Source organism: Rattus norvegicus, chromosome 9 (genome assembly GCF_036323735.1).
Source record: "Rattus norvegicus strain BN/NHsdMcwi chromosome 9, GRCr8, whole genome shotgun sequence".
Lineage (NCBI taxonomy): Eukaryota > Metazoa > Chordata > Mammalia > Rodentia > Muridae > Rattus > Rattus norvegicus.
Window position 1 is genome coordinate 70,233,110 of NC_086027.1, and position 20,463 is coordinate 70,253,572.

Sequence of the window (20,463 nt, forward strand, 5' to 3'; positions counted from 1 at the left end):
TATTTGTCTGACTAATACATTAATAGATCCATGTTTTTCACAAGATGTTCACACACCGCAAGCATTCGGGGAATTCCTAGATCACTCCACATTTTTCCTAATTTAACATCATCTGCAAGGAAAACCACATGGCTTTGCCTTAGGATCATTCATGTGACTTATTTTGTATTTACAGGTTTGGTTATAAATAAGATTATAGTGGGTTATAATGACAGATACAGGATCCCACTCTACTCACTGCACATAGGACACAGAGAGAATGGATAAAATAAATTTATCCATATTAAACAAATATAGACATACTTGCCCCAACAAAGGAGGTATTAAATAAGCAGCTACTCAATAAACTTGCTCTTTTCAGCATAATACACCTCCATTTCAGACAAACAAGTCCTTCAGAACACTTACCTCCTCAAGGGCGCTCCTGATATTCAGTTAACAACATTTACTTTTCCTTCATTCAAATTTATGTGAAGGAAGCCCCTGTGCTGACTAGAGAATCATCAAGTGAGTGGAAAAGCAGAAGTCCCTGAGGAGTTACGGGGTGGGGAGTGTCAGAATGTGGAAATTAAAGCAAGAAAAGGAAAAGAAACATGCATTTGCCAAGTATTGAAGCTTTGTTTTTTAAAAAAAATGCCCCCAAGTCATTTGTTTCTCTGACTTGGGAGCACAAGGGTCTCCTTGCTTCTGGTTAGAGTTTCTAAGGACCACCACTTTGAAGGAGTGTGAATAGCATATCTGTTTCTCAGCAGAAACCAGGTTTCCAAAACATCAGCCATGCATTTAACACCTCTGTGAAATGTCAACCACAGGTAGTCATGAGAACATGACTCTTCCACATCTGCTTTCATTCGTGGGAGATGCTCTTCAAATAGGCCCAGATACCCATGGTACCGTGTTACAGTGGTAATGTTTTTCTGCAAGTGAGAGTATTTTAATGTGGCTCAGCTGACAGAGATGTCGACTGTGAGTGTTGCTGACTGAGTGCTTTGGAGCTGGAAGAGTAGGAAGTTTGCTTGGCACGCAGGAAGCAGGAGCTGGGGGCTGGAAATGTGAAACCTAAAGAATGAAAGCCAGGGTACAGATGATTGATTGGGATAAAACCAGTATGGCTGGACCTGAGGACTCTCAACGGCAACCCAAACAGAGTCTAGAACTAACCCATGGTCTGAGAACTGATCACATGATCCTCCTTCCTTCCCTGCCTGTCTCCACTCAGGGTCACACTTGCCTCCCCTACCCATGCCTTCACAGTCTCCCCTGGTGCCCTTCCATTTTCTCCTTCAGTCATAACTTCTAGCACATTTAATCCCACCTTTTTCTTTGCTTCTTCAATGGTTTGGATCAGTGCATATCGGAATACTACACTGCACTGTATGTACTGCAGTTGTATGTTTATATTCTGTGTCTACATAAAGTATGCATTTAAAGGAAACTATAGTATAATGCTGGACACCTGTGCTTTCTCACTCAGCTGCTGCTGGTCCAGCCTCTGACTCTAGCCACTGCTGTAGTATGGGGAGCCCCGTGAGTCCTAACATCTTGGCCCGGTTCCAGCTTGCATTACTCCTCAGTAATGCCCATGTAACCTGGGACTTGGCAGTGTGAAGTCATCACAGATTAGTGGAGAATGGGAGTCCATAGATGAAAAGCTTTGTCCCATCACTCCTGGAAAGCACTGAGGTGCATGTCCAAAGTCCAGCGGTTGTTGAGTGCACCACTGATCAACTCATCACCTACATACTTATGTCCCTCCTTGACTTCCTTCCCTTCCCCCAGCGTGGCTTTGTTTCTCCTTTTGGACACATCCTGCTGTATACTCCAAGGTGGCTTTGAACTCTTGATTCTCCTACCTCTGTCTCCTCAGTGTTGGGATTACAGCGCTCACCACCATACCTAGCTCTCCATCCTCACTTCGACATCCCAGCCCATCACCTCTGCTTCTCAGGATGCCAAGTAAACTGACTTTGCCGTGATCTTTCAAGGAAACCAATAATTGAGATTTTTCCTGAGCTAAATCCCTGGTGAAATTGCATAAAAAAGAAATATACAAATACTTAAACAAAAGTGTTTAACATAATGTTTAAAGTCAACTCATATATCGCTTGAAACTTGGAATCTCATTTTAAGGAATGCGTTTATGAAATATGCTGGGGTAATTTGTCTCAGACTCTACTCTCTGGACAAAATAAAATGAAATAAGTGTTATTATACCATTGAGTGACGATGTCTAATGAGATCAGATTCTTTTCTTTTGTGTGCTTTGTACCCATCCAGCAATGATGGGCCTCTCTGTGAGCAGTTTTGCTCTACCTAGCTTAATATAATTTTGGTAAAGATGTTTTGTTTTTTTTTTTTTTCTCTTTTTTTCGGAGCTGGGGACCGAACCCAGAGCCTTGCGCTTGCTAGGCAAGCGCTCTACCACTGAGCTAAATCCCCAACCCTGATAAAGATGTTTTAAAGCATATGTTTACAATCATTCTGTTCTGGTTTTATTTCCTGGAAGCATTTTGTCAGGTGGTAAAAATCACGGAGCATGAACTCAGTGTGATAGTCAGAATTCTAAAGATGTCCCCCAAACTTAATATTCCTTGGTTGTAGTATCAAAAACTTAAGAATCGTGAAGGAGATTTACAAATGCAATTAATGTTACCAGCCAGTGGACAAGAAGGCAGAGCAGCTGTTCTGGAATGATCAGAATGGGCCAATATAATCCCATGAGCTCTTCAACAGAAGAGACAGAGAGGGGTAGCAGATGGGAGAGTGCAGGAGAGCAGGAGGATACATCTGAGGAGATCTACATGTGAGAAAGACTCAGCCCTCTCTTGACCTCAGAGATGGGGGTAAGGTGGGGCTTGAGAACGTGGGCCACTTCCGGAAGCTGAGAACAAATTTCTGTCCACCTTGCAGTAAGGAATGGGGGTAGGGGGGTGCACTTAGATAAGTAATCCCATGAATGTAAGACCTGCTAGCAACATAAATAATCTCACATACATGATCTCAGGAGATTATCTTCCAGAACCACCAGATGAAAGCTCAAATTGGCCAATATCTTGAGATTCTTGTCTATATGATAGACAGGGGAGAGAAATTGTCCAGTAATACTAGGTGTTAACGTATGTGTGGGTTACATGTGTGCAAACATGTGAATGCATGTGTGTATGCAGTTGTGTACATGCATTTGGAAATGTCTCCCACCTGATTTTGAGACTCATTTATTTTATGTGTATGGGTATTTTGCCTACATCTATGTATGTGCACCACATGTGTGCTTGGTACCAGCAAAAATCAGAAAAAGACATTGAATCCTCTGGAACTGGAGTTGTGGATGGTTGTGAACCACCATGTGGGTTCTGGGAACCAAATCCTGGTTCTCTGCGAGAGCAGCACATGCTCTTAACCACTGAGCTGTCTCCTCATCCCCCATTTTATTTTTTGAGGCAAAGTCTCTTACTGAACTCAAAGTTTTCCAGCTAACTAAACTGTCACGTGGATTACAGTCACATGACACTGCACTCAGCTTTCATATGAACGGTGGTGTTTCAAATTCAGGTCCTCATGAACCTGAATATTATATTTAAAATAATATCTTTAGCTACTGAGCTATCACTCCAGCATCATTTTTGCTGTTTTAAATTACTATATTTGTAATATTTATTATGGATATCACATAACCAATTTCATTCAATATGGCCACACATTTTTGACTAAGTTACAATGTATTGTAAAATGCACATTGGAGTTTTCCACTGAAAATGGAAGTGTTTACATATGACCAGGATTTTTTTTTAATTTCTTCATAGTACAGAATCATACCTCTATGGATTTCTTTAAGGACAAGTGGTACACTGCAACTTTATGCAGCTGTAAAGAAAAACTAAGTTAGGACATTTGGAAGAAAATAGAGATGGACAAAATCATGTTAAAGGGGAGGGGCAGTCCTGGAAATGCAGATAATGTTGGTTTTGTCTCACAAGCAGAACATATATATGCAGGTAAAAGTGTATATGTATATGTGCATATTTGTGTGCGTGTATATAATGAATCTATAAAGGGGATCATAAGAGAGGAATAAGAGTCCTGAGAGACACAGCCAGAACACAGCAAATACATAGGCGAATGCCAGCAGCAAACCACTGAACTGAGAACGGGACCCCCATTGAAGGAATCAGAGAAAGAACTGGAAGAGCTTGAAGGGGCTCGAGACCCCATATGAACAACAATGCCAAGCAACCAGAGCTTCCAGGGACTAAGCCACTACCTAAAGACTATACATGGACTGACCCTGGACTCTGACCTCATAGGTAGCATTGAATATCCTAGTAAGAGCACCAGTGGAAGGGGAAGCCCTTGGTCCTGCCAAGACTGAACCCCCAGTGAACTAGATTGTTGGGGGGAGGGCGGTAATGGGGAGAGGATGGGGAGGGGAACACCCATTTAGAAGGGGAGGGGGAAGGGTTAGGGGGATGTTGGCCGGGAAACCAGGAAAGGGAATAACAATTGAAATGTAAATAAGAAATACTCAAGTTAATAAAGAGAGAGAGAGAGAGAGAGAGGAATAAGAGGTTTTAAGAGGGTAGGGGATAGAGAGTAATGGAAAAAATGTGGCATTAGATAAAGAAGGGGGCATTATCTGGGGAAAGAAGAGAAATGGCCAGCAGTGGCAAAGGGGACAGGGAGAGCAAGGACAAAATCTGGTGGCACATGTGGATAAAATGTCATAATGAAATATAAAATAAAGTGGCGCTCACGTGTGTGTGTGTGTGTGTGTGTGTGTGTGTGTGTGTGTGTGTAAGTTCTTCAGCCCTTGAGAACTGAAAGTTATAGAAACTACCCTCATTATCTTGACCAACCTCATCCTAATAAGGAACCTTTTGGAAGGATCATGAGGTTTATGTTCATGCTATGAGTCTAAAGTAGCACGGTAGTGGCAAGGATCCAGCTATCTGAAGGTTCACAAGACTAGAAAGACAGCCCCTGCCCTTCAGCAGCACTAAGCTGGCGGTCCAGTGTCACCGCATCTCTCACCATCCAGTGTGTCAGTCAGATCCTAGTGGTCTTTCTTGTCTCACTAGAGAAGGAGAGAGCTTGTGGACTCTTCACTCCCAACCAGCTTCAATTTGAGAAACAGTATGGGTAATTGTTCTTCTAATAGAGCGACAGATAGTGAGGCCTAAAGAGAGAAGTATTTAAAGGGGGAGGAGCAAATAAAAGAAGTTCATATGACAACCAACCAATGATTGGTACATGTCCACAGCAGAGGGAATGTGCACTCTTTCACTGAGACCATTCCTAGGATGTGCAGGTGTGGTAGCTGATGCTAAAAAGCCATGTCCCTAGAGAACTTAGGGCTGTGTAACACGGATTTTTTACATCTATCAAAGAAGCTAGCCAAAGGCTCTGCACACCTAATCAAAGTAGATTTGTGACAAGGAATCACCTAATTCTACAAGGGAATTCCCCGAACTTCATTCATAATACATAGCAAACTACAAAACCACTGTAGTTTGGCCCCTTGTAGCACATTTATTTCTCAGCCATCTATGGAATCTATTTTACTTTCAGAGAAATGATAGATTGTTTCTGAGTTGCCGACAAGTTTGTCTCCTGTCTCAGGAACCACTTTCTTCCAAGGCCGGTACCATGGTAGCAGGAAAGAAACTATTTCAGGTCTAAAAATAAGAAGACTTGCAGTCTATGGGCATTTTTAGGAAGTTCTTCCTCAATGAGAGAAACCTCTAAAATAAATACACCAGCTGCAACAGTAGGTGCCAAAAACCTGCCTACAAACAGGTTTCCCTAGTGCAGAAGCTTAACCTGTGGATGAGCTTTAGCCCCTTTGTAAGTTCACTGGGAAGCAGCCAACTTAATGGTGAATAATTGCATTCTATGGGCCCAGGCTGAAATAATCGAAGCAAGAAGTCTTGAGGTAGGGAAGTGCCTGGAGTTGACAGCAAACAAAGACAGCAAGTCCCTAGGACATGTTTCTGTCTGATAGGGGAAGGACTCCGCTGTCAAGTTTGTGTCTGAGCATTGAAGTAGGTAGAAATGTACACTTTCAACTTGTATTCTCAGTTGATTATGTCTGTCTCACAATTGAATGCAGCCCCCACAAGCACCCTGTCTCGTGTGTCTTTCTACTTCAATTACGATTCTATGGTAGGTACTTAATAAATGTTTGGAAACCATTACAGAAAACCACAACCAACCAAAATGCAGAGTTGTGGGGCCTCATCTCAGTGGATACATTTACAAAACACTTCTGTACTTAAGGCTTGGGCAACAGTGTGGGAGAGAGGGCAAGAAGACTAAAAGGCAGAAAGATGGGGGAGTTTGCTGTGAGACTGTGTCTTTTAGTAATACCAAAAGTTATTCCTGTAAATTCTCAACAACATGGTCAGCCGAACATGAGCTGAAACTGAAACACCAGTGAACAGGGATGCTGGGTGGGGAAATTGCAGGAGGACTCAACCCTACACAAGGAACTACAAGCACGTGAGTACAGCTGGGAGGAAGAAGGCCTTTTTCATGGAAGACCACACCAGCTGGTTGTTCAGTGCCAAACAATTGCCCTGAAAATGTACATACAAGCTCATTATATGGTCTCAACACATTGTATTTAGGAATACATGTGTACAATATACATATACATATTGAACACGTATACATATTGTATATATACATATTGCACAATCTATTCCTAAATATAACATGTGTGCAATACCAATACATATATGTATGCAATAGCAATCAGTGAAAAAAGAGGCCATGAATTTGAACAAGGGTGGGGAAGTGTATATGGAAGGTCTGGGGGAAGGAAAGGGGAGGAAGAAACATTGAAATTAAACCACAGTTTCAAAATAAACAAAAAAAATCTATCGGAAAGTTAATGTTTCTTTGGCAAATGAAGAGCAAATGGGAGCTATTGCAAAAGAGCCTTGGCTAATCACCGCTCCCCTTTCCCATCTAATCCAATAAATGTAGTAGCTGTCAAAAAAGAATCAAACATCATGCTAAGGTCTAAGGGTACAGAGGAAGAACATTGCTCCTGGACTCACGGTGCTCATATTCTCTTAGTGAAGAAAGTCACTTGACCAAATAATTGCAAGGTCAATTCAAAATGACAGTGTGGGTGTGCTCTATTATAGGAGGCGTTCTGCCATGGCATAACGCCCATATAGGACACGTCTGTGAGGACATTCTTTGAAAATGTTCCTGAAGAAGCAGTGTTTGAATTGATGTCCAAAGAAAGGAAAGGAATTAGCTCTACACAAAGAAGACAGGAATAACAGCAGTCCTCAAAGAAAGAACATCATTGTGCGGGATCCATAGCCACAAAGGTATGAGCCACACAGAGAAAGGAGGCCTATGTATCTGGTGTTCTGAAGAAAGCAGACTACGACGTGGAGACAGGAACAGTTGCAGATCCCGATGGGGTCTTCAAACCAACGTCAGGATATGCTTCTTATTTTCTGAAAGGTTTTGAGTGGAAGAGGAAAATAATTCGGGTCAGACTTGGGTTCATCCAGCAAATACATAGAGACTGTGTTCAGGGGTAGGTAGGATGGGAATGGACAGGAGGAAGACGTTAGAGTTCTGAGCGGAGTGGCATAGCAAGGACCACAGCTATGAAGATGGAGAAGATAATTATAGGAGATAAAACATCGGATCTAGGAGAGAAAAAAATAACAGTAGGGCCTTTGCAGCTAGATTTTGACCTCTAAACAGTTAACCTTGAAAGAGGACAAGGCTTGGAGAAGTAACAGGTGAAGACCAAGTGCTCACTTATAAAAATGCCGAATTTGAGTTTTCTTTGTGATCTAGTTCAGTGGTTCTCAACCTACCTAATGCTGCGTCCCTTTAATATAGTTCCCGTGTTGTGCTGACCCCCAATTGTAAAATTACTTTTGTTGCTACTCCATAACTGTAGTTTTGCTACTGTTATGAATTTTGCTACTGTTATGTAAATAGTTTTGGAGTTAGAGATGTGCCAAGGTGGTTGTGACCCACAGGTTGAGAACTGCTGTCCTATAGCATTTCTGAAGTCTAGAGATGTAGTCCAGTCTGGAAATTTACATTTACAAATGTAATGATTGAGAAGCTTATTGTCTGGATAAGATCTCCAGGAAGACCAGGAAGGATGAGTTGAGAATTCAGGATTTAACCTTGAACTCTAGCTCCTTTTCTTTCTTTTTTAGTTAACTTATTTTATTTATTTACATTCCAAAAGTTGCCCCCCTTCCTGGTCCTTCCTACCCAAGTTCTTCACCACATCACCCCTCCTCCCCTGCCTCTGAAAGTGGCTCCCCACCTGGCCACCCACCCCACCTCACCCCTACCAGCATCTCTCTTCCCTGGGGCATCAAGTTTTCCACAGGTTTAAGTGTATCCTCTCCCACTGAGGCCATACAAGGCAGTGCCTGGGGCCATTAACCAGCCCATGTATGTTTCTTGTTTCTTGGTTTAGTTGCTAAGGCTCTGAGGGATCATGTTTAGTTGACACTGCTGTTCTTCCTTTAGGGTTGCAATTCTCTTCAGCTCCTTTACTTCTTCCTCTAACTCTTCCACATGGGGTTCGTGACCTCAATCCAATGGTTGGCTGTAAGTTTCTGCATTTGTCTCAGTCAGTTGCTGGTAGAGCCTCTCAGGGGACAGCCATGCCAGGCTCCTGTCTGCACACACAGTATGTCAGGATTTGGCATGAATGCATGGGATGGATCTCTGCTCCATTTTTGTCCCTGAATTTCATTTAGACAGGAAAACATCTGGGTTAAAACATTTGAAGGTGGGTGGATAAATCCCTGCCTCAACTGGTGGCCAGGCGGTCTATGTACTGGAGGTGGTCTCTTCCAGTTCCATGTCCCTACTGTTGGGCATTTTGTCTACTGCCATCCCCATTGAGAGCTGGTAGCCTCTCACATTCCAGGTTTCTGGGACTTTAGAGGTTTCCCCCTGCTCACTCCCCTCCTCTGCTGCATATTGTAATGCAAATGGATCTTAAAAAGAGAGTATGCCCCCAAAAGAGGCCATTTCATAGCTAATATGAAGGGTAAGTATAGAGATGTTAGTTAAAGGAGTGTCTTAAAAAATAAAACCTGTGATTATATTTTGGACCCATTGATAAGACCCTGTTAAGTACTTAACCCCGAATGTAACCCTGTGCTTTCCTTGCCAAATTGTTGGGAGCGACGCCCTTGAAGCCCTCCATTATTGATGTTATTATTATGGTTAGTGTTAAGTATGACTGGGTTCATGGAAAATCCCCAGCCAGCTGCAGAAGACTAATACAAATGTGGTGGTCAGGATGAATAATGATATGATAACATCTGATGTTAAGATACCCAATGTGATGACCTGTAACCTTTCTGAAAAACCAACATCCTGCTGACTAATAGATATGACAAACCTGTGACCTTTCTGACATCCTGTCAACATCAGTCGATTCCCTGACCACACGAATACTGTGTCCTTGGCCTGCGTGTGTTTCACACTTCCCCCCTCCTTCTGTTACCCCTGTTATGGTATAAATTCAGCCTTGGGAAAAAATAAAATTGTCGCCTTGATCAGACTTGTCTTGGCATCCTTCTTCACATCTCTTGTCCCCCATTCTCTTCCAGGTACACTCTGCCCCCTCATTGACACCAAATACTACTATAAAGAATATCAAAATAAAATTGGCACTTCTTTCCGCTTCATTTGTTTACAGTGGTGCATGGCCTAGTGAGTTTGATGAAATATAGTCATAAATCAGTGGGAGTCTTTGAGAAAGCTGGACTAGGTAAGAGGGACAGCTATAACAATATAACAATCCCCTTGCTCCTTATCTTCCATGCTTTCATGAAGACATGATGGGTGAGGTTACAGCAGACGTCTTACCAGGAACCCATAGACATTGGGTCAAATGTGCTGAAGAAAAGTAGACACTGTGGAGCAACAGTTCTCAAACTGTGGGGTCATGACCCCTTTGGCAAACTTCTATCTCCAAAAGTATTTACATTATGATTCACAACCACAGCAAAAGTACACTTATGAAGAAGCAACAAAAAATATGGGTTTGGGTTACCACAACATGAGGAACTGTATTAAATGGTCGCAGTATTAGAAAAGTTGAGAACCACTGCTGTAGAGACTGTTTTAATGATGCCCTGGGATCAATACCAAACTTCATCACTTCTGGGATGGTTGATTTTGTCAACTTGACACAACCAAGAATCATGTACGAAGTGTCTCAAGGAGGCTTTGTCTACATTGAGTAGGCCTGTGGGCATGTTTATAAGAGCTTGCCTTCATTAAGTTAATTGAAGTTAGAAGACCCAGCCCACTGTGGGCAATATCATTCCCTAGGCTTGGGTTCTTAAACTATTTAAGAATAGAGAAATCAAGATAAGTTCAAGCTCAAGCAAGCAAGTATGTATACACCCATATCTCTCTGCTCTTGACTGTGAGTGTAATGTGACTAGCTATTTGAAGTTCCTGCCTTGAATTTCCCAACCCAATGGACTGTAGCCTTTAAGTTGAAATTAATCCCTTCCTCCCCTAAACTGATTTTGACAGGGTATTTTATCATAAAAATAGAAATGAGACAAGAATATGCCTCAAACAGAATTCTTCCTATACAAGTAAAGCAAACCCCTATTTAGTTCAGCAACTCTTAGTCAAACCTTCTCCTACCTATGCCAAACACATTTCTGTCAGTCACAAATCTCTTGAAATAAAAGGTTCACTGATATTCAACAAGAGTTGAATATCAACTCTTACCCTTACTGCTTTAAGAGTTACTTTATTATATAAAGAATTGCTATGGGGATTTGAGATGGATAGGCCAATTTCCACTTGGTCTGACCACCTACGCAAAGGATAATAAGCTCAGCATTCCTGACTATGGGAACTTTGATGCCCAGACCAAAATGCTAAAGAGTCCATCAAGCTTTCATGGCTTGACTGCTGGCACACTTGCACACTGCACCCTGCTTCTTACAGCTACACGTATTTACAGGTACGTTAAGTTCATTAGTAAGAGCAGAGAATGGCTGTCTGAATGCAGCAATGTCAGATCTCTGCGAGCATTTGCTTACCCGTACTCAGCTTGCTTGATTCATCTTCTAGGGATAAAAATGCTTAATAATTTATGACTGCAAGGTTTTACTTCTTGCCCTTGTGCTGTCAGACCTGTGTTAGTTACCTCCTGAGGAAGTGTGCCCAGTTGGCACAGAGTACTATTAAGTCAGCGATGCCTTGCTATCGCTGTGGAACAAAAGTGCTTCCCATTCGTGATAGAAATCACCCCATACCGTTATTTGTCAGCCTGCTACAGAGCAGCTGACAGGTTCCAAATTCCTGTTGTAAAAGACAACCCTCTCCTGCCTTGTCCAGCACTCCTAGTTTGCAGCAGAACTGCAAATGCCATCCCAACGGTATTAGGTGGCCCTTTTCCTTTTTCTATGTTCATGACAAGAAACAAGAAAATGAAAACTTGTGTGAAGTTGAGAAAATTGCAGAAACCTGGCAGGAGATGACTTTCACCTGGGCAATTTGTCAGTTCCAGAGGGATGTCTGAAGTGAGTTTTAAGAATAAGAGGCATCCGGTTCTCATTCCAACTGGTTTGCCTGGTAATAATTATTGCAATATGGAACAAGATCCCCAGCCTTGCCCTGCACCTGTGCAAGCTCAATAGCTACAGCTGCCCTTCAGTATTAGTTAACACTGATGACAAAAGTCAAAATGCTCTTTATTACTCCAATACATTATCTTCCTAACTGGAGACATTGTCTTCTTTCACAATCAGCCTGCCAAGGCTATGCGGACACATGTATTCCTGTGGCCTCATGGGAAGGAGGTTTGGTGTCTTTTGGCCCTCCATTTTCAGGCTTCTTTCTCTAGGGCTATGAGTGAGCTAGACTGGTGGTGGCATGAAGTGGCACAAACCACTCAGATGAGAGGACTCTTCTGTCACTCAAGTCACATGGTAGACACATGCTTTCAACTTCTGGGATCTCACTTTAGTCTCTGGTCCCACTGGATACGTGGGGATCTATAGATTAAGATAATACAAGCGAAAGATTAACTTCTTTCAAGTGTGGATTTGGAAAGAATATAGTAGGGTTGAAACCTCTAGACTTTAATCCTTTAGCCACCCATTTACAGACCTCTTTAAGCCTCTTAATTGTTGTGCCCTGTGCATAGAAAAATAACTCGAGATTGCCCTTCCTTATACCGATGCTCTGGGGCTTAACACATGTTGGAAAAATCCCTCTGCACATGTGAAATGCTGTATGAAAAATATCATCTGTCAAGAGCAGATATCACTAAAGATATCCTGAATATCTTGAGCCTGCTGCCTCCTATGCAAACTCAGGCATGCATGTACACTCACACAAACACAAGCCCACACATACAAACATGAGCACATGCACATGCACACAAATACACACACACGTACATACACAAATATATGTCCATACTTACCCATGCACACAAATGGACACATACATACATACGTGCACCTACAGACATACATGCACAGTGGGTACTAAAGAATTTATTGATGTCGGTTCAAATGTACTTAGTATAGGCTTACCTGATAGTTGTAACAAACATTGTTTGACTTCTGACCTATTAGCCTACAATTTTCTGTTGACTTCTAAAGCAATGAACAGAGAGTGAGAGTCAAATGTAAATGCTCCCCTGGCAGTAAAGACAGGGTCTATCAGTGTTACTGAGCTCTGGCTTTATTTATGATGTGTGCTAGCATCAACCGCTTCACAAATACCATCTCCCAGAACTGCTGTGCTATGCAAAACAAACAAAGGAACTCTGGGAGAATCAGCGGCTGGTATAATACACAGCACAGAGCTGAGGGTAACAAAATAGTTGTGTAATTATTCCTGGCGCGACATGTCGAGGCAAAGAAACTTTAGCTTCTTTTAAACAGTGTCTGTCAATTTCCCTGCATTGGTGCAGGAATCAGTGACGTGCACAATTTTACCCATCAGTGTGATGCCCAATTATTTGGAAAGGGTGAAAACTTTTGCCTCTTCCCAACATGATGGACATAACCTTTAAATATTGGCAATGGCTGAAATGTTTCATGTTATAAATTTTCCAGGCGTATTTGTGAGTTTTCACTTGCCATCAACTTCACATTCTGTTCAAATTAGAAAGTAGTAACAACGCTTTGCTTGTCTCTCTAAGATTCAAATTTATAGCCACAAAGCTGCTTAGCTGTGCTAAAATGACCATGTCAATGCTAATAGAGATTGTGGACTCTGCTTTGAGCATTATTTTATTGTATCCTTGGTACTTTCTGTGTAGAATAGTCTAAAGACACATTAGGGTTGTACATAAACTCTTTTGATCCTGCTTATGTACATTATATAACATATTATTCTCATTGAAACCTCAGACCTAGTCACGCAGAAAAGAATTAAATTATTTGGCTCCATGTTGACTACAAAGAGTTAATAACTGCCACCAAATAAGCTACCAAAATTCTTTAAATACAAATTTTTATAACAAAAGTTACAGCTGCCTATTTACATATGACATGTAATTTGAATATGCATTTATACACTCTGAGTACACATGCAAATGAAATGTATAAGTGATTTCCTGACAATAATGCTCATGCTTATCGCTCTCTCCGTCTCTCCCTCCCTTACATTCTTTCCTCCCCTCATAGAGACATTGAGCATTCTTCCTTAGAAATTGCCTCTACTCTTTCGACCTGCCACCAGTCTATGGTGTTATCTGTAATACTGCAATGAACGTTTGTTGAATTTACTTGATCACCTAATGAATTCCCTTTCTTATTTGGAGACACCTGTAGTTGGTATACAGAAGGCTGGATATATGTTCTAGAAAACTAGGGGTGGACATGTGACCTATGCTTGGTTAGTCTGATAGCCCACCTAGAAGTTCTCTTAGAGTTATGAAGAGATGAAGACAGTTTAATGACCACTATGTGGGGCAGTGCATCAACAACCCACACATTCCAAAGCAGTGATGTCCATGGTGTCATGAGGCAAAAGGGGCACCCAGGAAGTCTGTTGGCAGACTTGGCAATCAGACCGTTTTTATAGTGTAATCAATTATTCCTTCAAAGGAAGTTCTTTTGAGCATGACATAAATGAGTTGTTTACAAACAATGTACATTTTACTAATGCTCCAGGTCATGACTAAAAATAAAGGCCCCCTTGTCCTCATAGCTCAGAAAACTTGTCCTATGTTGTCCTTGATTTGACTTTCATTTTTCTCTTCTTCATTTCCTGTTCTGCAGTCATAAAGACCTAGTCGGCACACTTCTTTCCCCAAAGCCAGGTACTTCAATTTGAATCAATTTCCTTGCTTACAAAAGTTTACGTATTGTTCTAATCCATGTTAATTAAAGAATCTAATGTCTACTGTGTTTATAGACACCAGAGGCTAGAAATTTCTTCATATGCCTACTCCCACCAATCAAGAATTATCTGGCTATCCCAAACCTGTGGAAATTAATTCGCCCTTGATCTTTTGTTTTTTGGTAGCATTGTTCTTATGACAAATGTTAATATTCCACAGTAGAAGAAAAGCAGTCTCTTCTGTCGGTATTCAGTCCCTCTTGGATTGTGTGCTCCTGCAATGAAAGATATTACATATCATCTGTTTGGTAATGGTGATGTCTTCTGCAGTGGTCCGGCGTGCTGAGAAACAGAGTGAGGTACACAGTGCATAGCTTACCAGCATGGATATTATAATTTTCAGATATATAAATTCACTGCTTGACTCAAAATACTGTCTTATCTCAAATTATATTCTATGATGGTCACCTTAACAAAAAAATAATGTATTAAAAAGTTGAAAATTTAATAACTAAGTATTTAGGTGTTAAGTAAATTCATTATACTATCTAATTTTATCTAACTGAATATTCCAGCTGTTTTACAGCAAGCCAGTACCTTTATATAGAGTAAAATAGCCAGTCAACGTAAATAAAAACTACTGTCCTAATGGGAGATGTTTCCAGTATAGGTTTGTTTCTAGCCAGAAAGACATATATTCTTTGGTATTTACAGAGTATTAGGCAAAGAGTGAGGTCAGGCTGGAGAGATGGTTCAAGTGGTTTAAGTGCACAAACCGTTCTTGCAGAGGACCTAGACTTGGTTCCCAGGCCCCACAAGGCAGTTCGCAATTATATATAACTCCAGTTTATGGGGATCCCATGCCTCTTATGACCTCTGAACTCTGCAGGCTCCTGGATGAAGGTGGTGCATATTCATATACATGGGCACACAAACATATACAGAAAACTAACTAGCTAACTAGTTTAAAACAGAAAATGAGGGGTAAGGAAAATGAGAGAAATTTCAATGAGAAAGTCAATGATCCTCAATCACCTATTTTAATTCTCAGAGAAAAAAGGTTTGAAGAAAGCCTAGTTCTGTGGCATTAATAATTGGCATAGATAAGATAGCATTTCTAGACAGCAATAGAATAGATAGAAGAAGAACCATATGTTTAGCAAGGCCTTTATACGAGGCATAAGAATGGCCCATTTGGGAAAATATTACCATATGCATAACGCATTTGCAGAAGATTTTGAGGAAAACATTTTTCTCGTGGGTTTATTATTTTGCTCAATAAAAGAAAGCCAGGTCTTTTTTTTTCCTGCAAATTTTCTATCTCCCATGAACGCATTTGGAATGTGGTAATAAAATAAATGCATTTGGGCACCTTAGATGCAAGCAGTTGTGGATTTTTTTTTTACTTTTTTCTTTTATTGTTGAGATTATAATGTAATTAAATCATTTCTTCCCTCTCTTCCCTCCAAACCCTCTCATAGCCCTCCTTGCTCTTTTTGTTTTCAAACTCATAGCCTCTTTTTTCATTAATTGTTGGAGCATATGTACATGGATATGTATGTGCATGTGTATTCTTAATATAAACTTGTCAGTTGGTATAATATATGTGTGTGTCTGTTTTCAGGGATGACCATTTGACACTGGGTGACCAGTTGGTACCCTCCTCCCTAAGAAGATGATTTCTATTTCACTCTGAATTCCATAGTTGTCTGTTATTTGGAGGGCAGAGGACTCCTGAGCCTTCAGCCTGCTTATGACCATCTTCCTCATACTATTTATGTGTAGGCAGCCATGTTGGTGAGATTTTTATGGGCGAAATACAATCTCACAGCAAACTCTCTGATCCTCTGACTCTTACAAATTTTCCATCTCCCGTGAAATGTTCCTTTGGCCTTAACTATGGGAGTTTTTGTAGATGTCCCAGCTGGGACTGGGCTCCACAACTTTACATTTTGATTGGTTGTGGTTTTCTGAGGTAATCTCTTGTCTGTTGCACAGGTAAGTTTCAGTTATGAGGTAGGGAGGAATATATTTATTTGTAGGTGTAAGAACAAGTATTTAGCATGTCATTAGGAATTATGCTGGTTTAGTGAGAGGGCAGTAATAGGTTCTCCAAGATTTCCAGCGTTGGCTAGGTTTCCAGTATCAGATTTCTCGCCTGTTGAATGGGTCTGAAGTCCAATTAGAGAGCTGGTGGTTGCTGCCGGGGTATGTGTGCCACTATGTCACCTTTAGGGTTCTTGTGACTTGCTGATTGTTGTGATTCACAGGTGTCATAGTTGGGTAAGGTTGTTGGTTGTCTCTCCTCTATAAGCTTGCCCGGCTCCTTCTGTTATTGTGAAACCTAGTCCTCAGGGAGGAGGCTCTCAGGTCAGTTGCAGCTTAGGAGCTTCCGGGCCCTGTTTCTGAGGTGTGCAGAGTCTTCAGGCATAGGAACCTCCCTTTCAGCTCTTGGAGGGCAACCAAGGGCAAGAGCAATATAGCCTGTGACATTTGAGAATCTCTTAGAGAACCCGACCAACTCAAAAGAAGGCTCCTCGTGGATGGTGTTAGGGTTTTTATTATTGTCCCTGGCTCTTAGAGGGAGCATTGTTAGCTCAGATGAGAAATTTTTACTTAAACTATATATGTATATTTTATGCACTGACTTCTATGTATAATGGAATTTTTGTAAAAAACATAGTATGATTTCTTATGATTTTTCAGATATCTTTATTGTTATTCAGATATCTTTATTGTTCCACCCTCCTTCTGTATTTATCTCACCCTCACTCTCAAAATAAGCCTCCCTTTTCCCACTTCCTGATCAGATCACTTGTAGCCTGCTATTTCCCTCCCTATTGTCCCCTGCTCCTCCTTGGCCATAGTCCCTTCCTAAGTACCCTGCTTTCTGCAACTATTCTAGAATATTTACATCTAAAGATCTGAGCCCGGAGACTCTGAGGAGAGAGAACCTGTGATGTTTGTCCTTTTTGGGTCTGGATTACATCATTCAGTAGGATCTTTCCTAGTTTTATCCATTGAGCTGCAAAGTTCATGATTTCATTTTTCTTTGCAGCAGAATAGTTTTCTATGGTATATATGAAGCAGGTTTTGAGTATCCATTGTCAGTCAAAGCACATTTAGGGTTGTATCTATTTTCTAGCCATTGCGAATAGAGAGCAAACAGTCATAGCTGAGCCTAGGTATCTGGAGCTGTACAGCTGGGCCAAATGGTAGATTTATTTTTAGCTTTCTTGAGAGTTACTCACACTTACTTTTACAGTGGCTGCGCCAGTTTGAAATCCCAGTTGTGTGTTTTCCAGTACTTTTTTCTTTGACTTTGTTTCACTGAGGGCTCTAGGTCACATGACACGACCATGTAGAGGGAGGGCATTTCATACAATGAGGCTTGTGACTTCAGGTCATGTATGAACATATGCCCCGAGAATACCCTAACTATAGGCTGTCTTTGACTTTTACTTTCAAAGAACTTTTTCCCCTTGTTTTTATTTTATTTTTTTATATTTGGGTGTTTTGATCACATGTATCTGTGATCACCAAGGAGGTCAGAAAGGGGCATTGAATTCCTTGGGACTGGAATTACAGGTGTTTGGGAACCACCATGTAGGAAGGTGGAATGGAGCTAGCCACCTCGGGAAGAGCAGCCAGCACTCTTAAGCACTGACAGACCTCTCCAACCCCTGTTCTTTCTTTAGCAGAGATGCTTTTCACAGCCAGTCGCAGACTTCAGCTCCTTAGCATTCTTTCTGATAAAGATCTCAAGGAAACAACTGTGCCAGCACATGTCTGAGAACATATTTTAAAAGTCAATTATTTCCCTAGCACCATCCTTGTGGCCCCCTTCCCACGTTGACACACTGTAGAGTGACATAGGGCATGATTGGTGAGAAACGTGGAGTACAATATAAAACAAGTTGTCTCTGATTTCAGTTAAAACCCACCTTTATGTTCCTGTCTTACATCTTCTTGTACAGGGCATCAGGAAACATCTCCTGTTTGTTTGCTCTGTTCTGAGGCCTTCTGCTCAGAGCTGCGTCCCCCTTGCTTGTAGATATGTCACTCCGGGGCATTACATGTCCTCGAATGTCAAGAGAAGAGAAGAGATAATTCCAGAAACTAATTTTCAAATAAAATGGCAACATGATTGAAACACATTCCTCTAAATTCAGTATCAATTAAGTTTAATGGTCACAAGTCTTCTATCGATTTATAGAGCTGTGTATATCATGATTTTTAGAGAGAACATTACTCCCGAGACAGCTCTCTAATTGAGAGAAGGATTCTACAGTCCAGAGGCCTTCGATTAATGTTCTATAGAAATGATTTGTAGCTTTTTGTTCTGTTGCTCACTGGACTCAGCCATACATGGACTTCAGTTAGCAGGTTTGAGAAATTTAGCCACACGTACTGCAAACAGAGGCTGACAACTATATTCTCCATGACACCAGAAACCAAGAGAAAGGGAAATAACTGACAGGCCTTTTGTTCTCCTGGTCCTTTTCCTCATGGGAAAGTCCTACAGACAGCATGGAAATCATGAACGGAAGACACAGATAACGGTCCCTCAATGACAAGGCAGAGAGGTAGAAAATACCCATTCATTGTCTTCAGGAATGCAGTCCTAGGAAAAAGCCAGACCCGAGTGCTGGATAGGACTGGGGTCCGGCGCTCCTCAGAGCAGCACTTTAAGTGAACAATAAACATGGCACTCTCTATTGGCTTTAGGAAAGTTATTTAGTAGCCCAGATGTTCAGTTCTCACATCTATGAGATCTTAATAATGAATGAACTTCTGTGAAACACCACACACCAGTACTGTCCTTGGTGAGCACTTCTTAAAAGAGGTTTAGCTCTTGCCTCCCCATGACATCTGAGGGTTTCCTTTTCATGGGATGCAGAGACTTTGATATGATGGGGTGACCCATCAAGAGTGGGTGAGTGGGTGATAGGATATTTCATAGGTAAAAAGTGCACTGAGCCTAAATTCAAAACATGGGAACTACATGCTCAAAAGAGAGCTGAGTCTTTGGATTGTCCTCTGACATCCACAGACACGCTGTAGCATATTGCCTAATCCCAATAAATGAATAAACATAATGTTACCAAACAAAAGCATAAGAGAGGAGTTAGGCATGGTGACACACACATCCAAGGTTGTAAGCTCAAGGCTAGGCCTAGCTACAGAGTAAGGCTCTACCTCGAAACAAACAAAACCAAACACAATAACAATAACAACAAAAAACAATGGATTCTAGATGAAAGGCCAATGGCATGGGGTACAGGATGGAAGGAGGACGGTGCAGGCTGCAGGGCTGGCAAGTGGTGAATGGATGGCGGGTGGAGGGGTGTCCCACAGTACCCTCAGACCATTACATTCTACTTGCCTCCCGGCTTTTCTGGCATTATTGACCTTTGAGAATGTGCTATTGCTGGACTCAGCAATTGCTTACAAGCTCGGCTTCCTCTAAGAACTAACAAGGCAATTTGAGCTTCCTTAGAAGGCAGGGCAGTGATCGAAATGCCAAAGCTGTGGTCCAGTTAAGCACTAAAGAAGTCCAAAGACAGAAAAGCGAGGAACTGAGAAAGATGCGGGTTCTGAGGGCACGTTAGGATTTTACCCCTTGCCTTGGGCAAGATATTGATGGGCAAATTCACTTTCTCTAGACAAGGAGAGGACAGTGGGTGCCATGAGCCATCAGCTCTGTGCTGAGAAAGGCTGTTTGATGTCTCAGGTGCATCTGGATTAGGGCCTGATTGTTCACTCTGGGTTACATGTATGTGAACTCGAAGAAGTGAGCTCACCTCTCTGGGTCTTAGTTTCTGCCTGTAAGAGGAAGTGTGCTGTGTTCATAAAATTATTTGGGAGGTTAAATGAAAAGAATGAATTTAAAACAAAGGGCCTAATAGTATGGAAGAAATTAAAGTTAAATCGTTGGCTTATCGAGTTATAGAAAAGTTTCTCCAAGGTTCTATGTCCTCTATAAAATGATCATAATAACAGTTCCCACTTTTAAAGGCTTTGGGGAAATTAAGTTAACCACTTCGTGAACTTCCAAGTAGTCCCTGGCACAAATTAAGCTCTGCGAAAGCATCACGTATCTATGCCCTCTTTATTATCCTGACT

The 20,463-nt window shown here is 41.4% G+C and overlaps 1 long non-coding RNA gene across 1 annotated transcript; it reads right to left on the reverse strand.

The window, feature by feature from the left end:
- Positions 1-11,725: 11,725 nt before the first annotated feature.
- On the reverse strand, positions 11,726-18,415 carry LOC102548093 (uncharacterized). The gene is made up of 3 exons (XR_001839828.3): positions 18,282-18,415; positions 14,482-14,612; positions 11,726-12,032 (listed from the first exon to the last, which is right to left on the reverse strand). It is a non-coding gene; the product is annotated as an uncharacterized LOC102548093 (long non-coding RNA).
- Between the last annotated feature and the right edge of the window lie 2,048 nt (positions 18,416-20,463).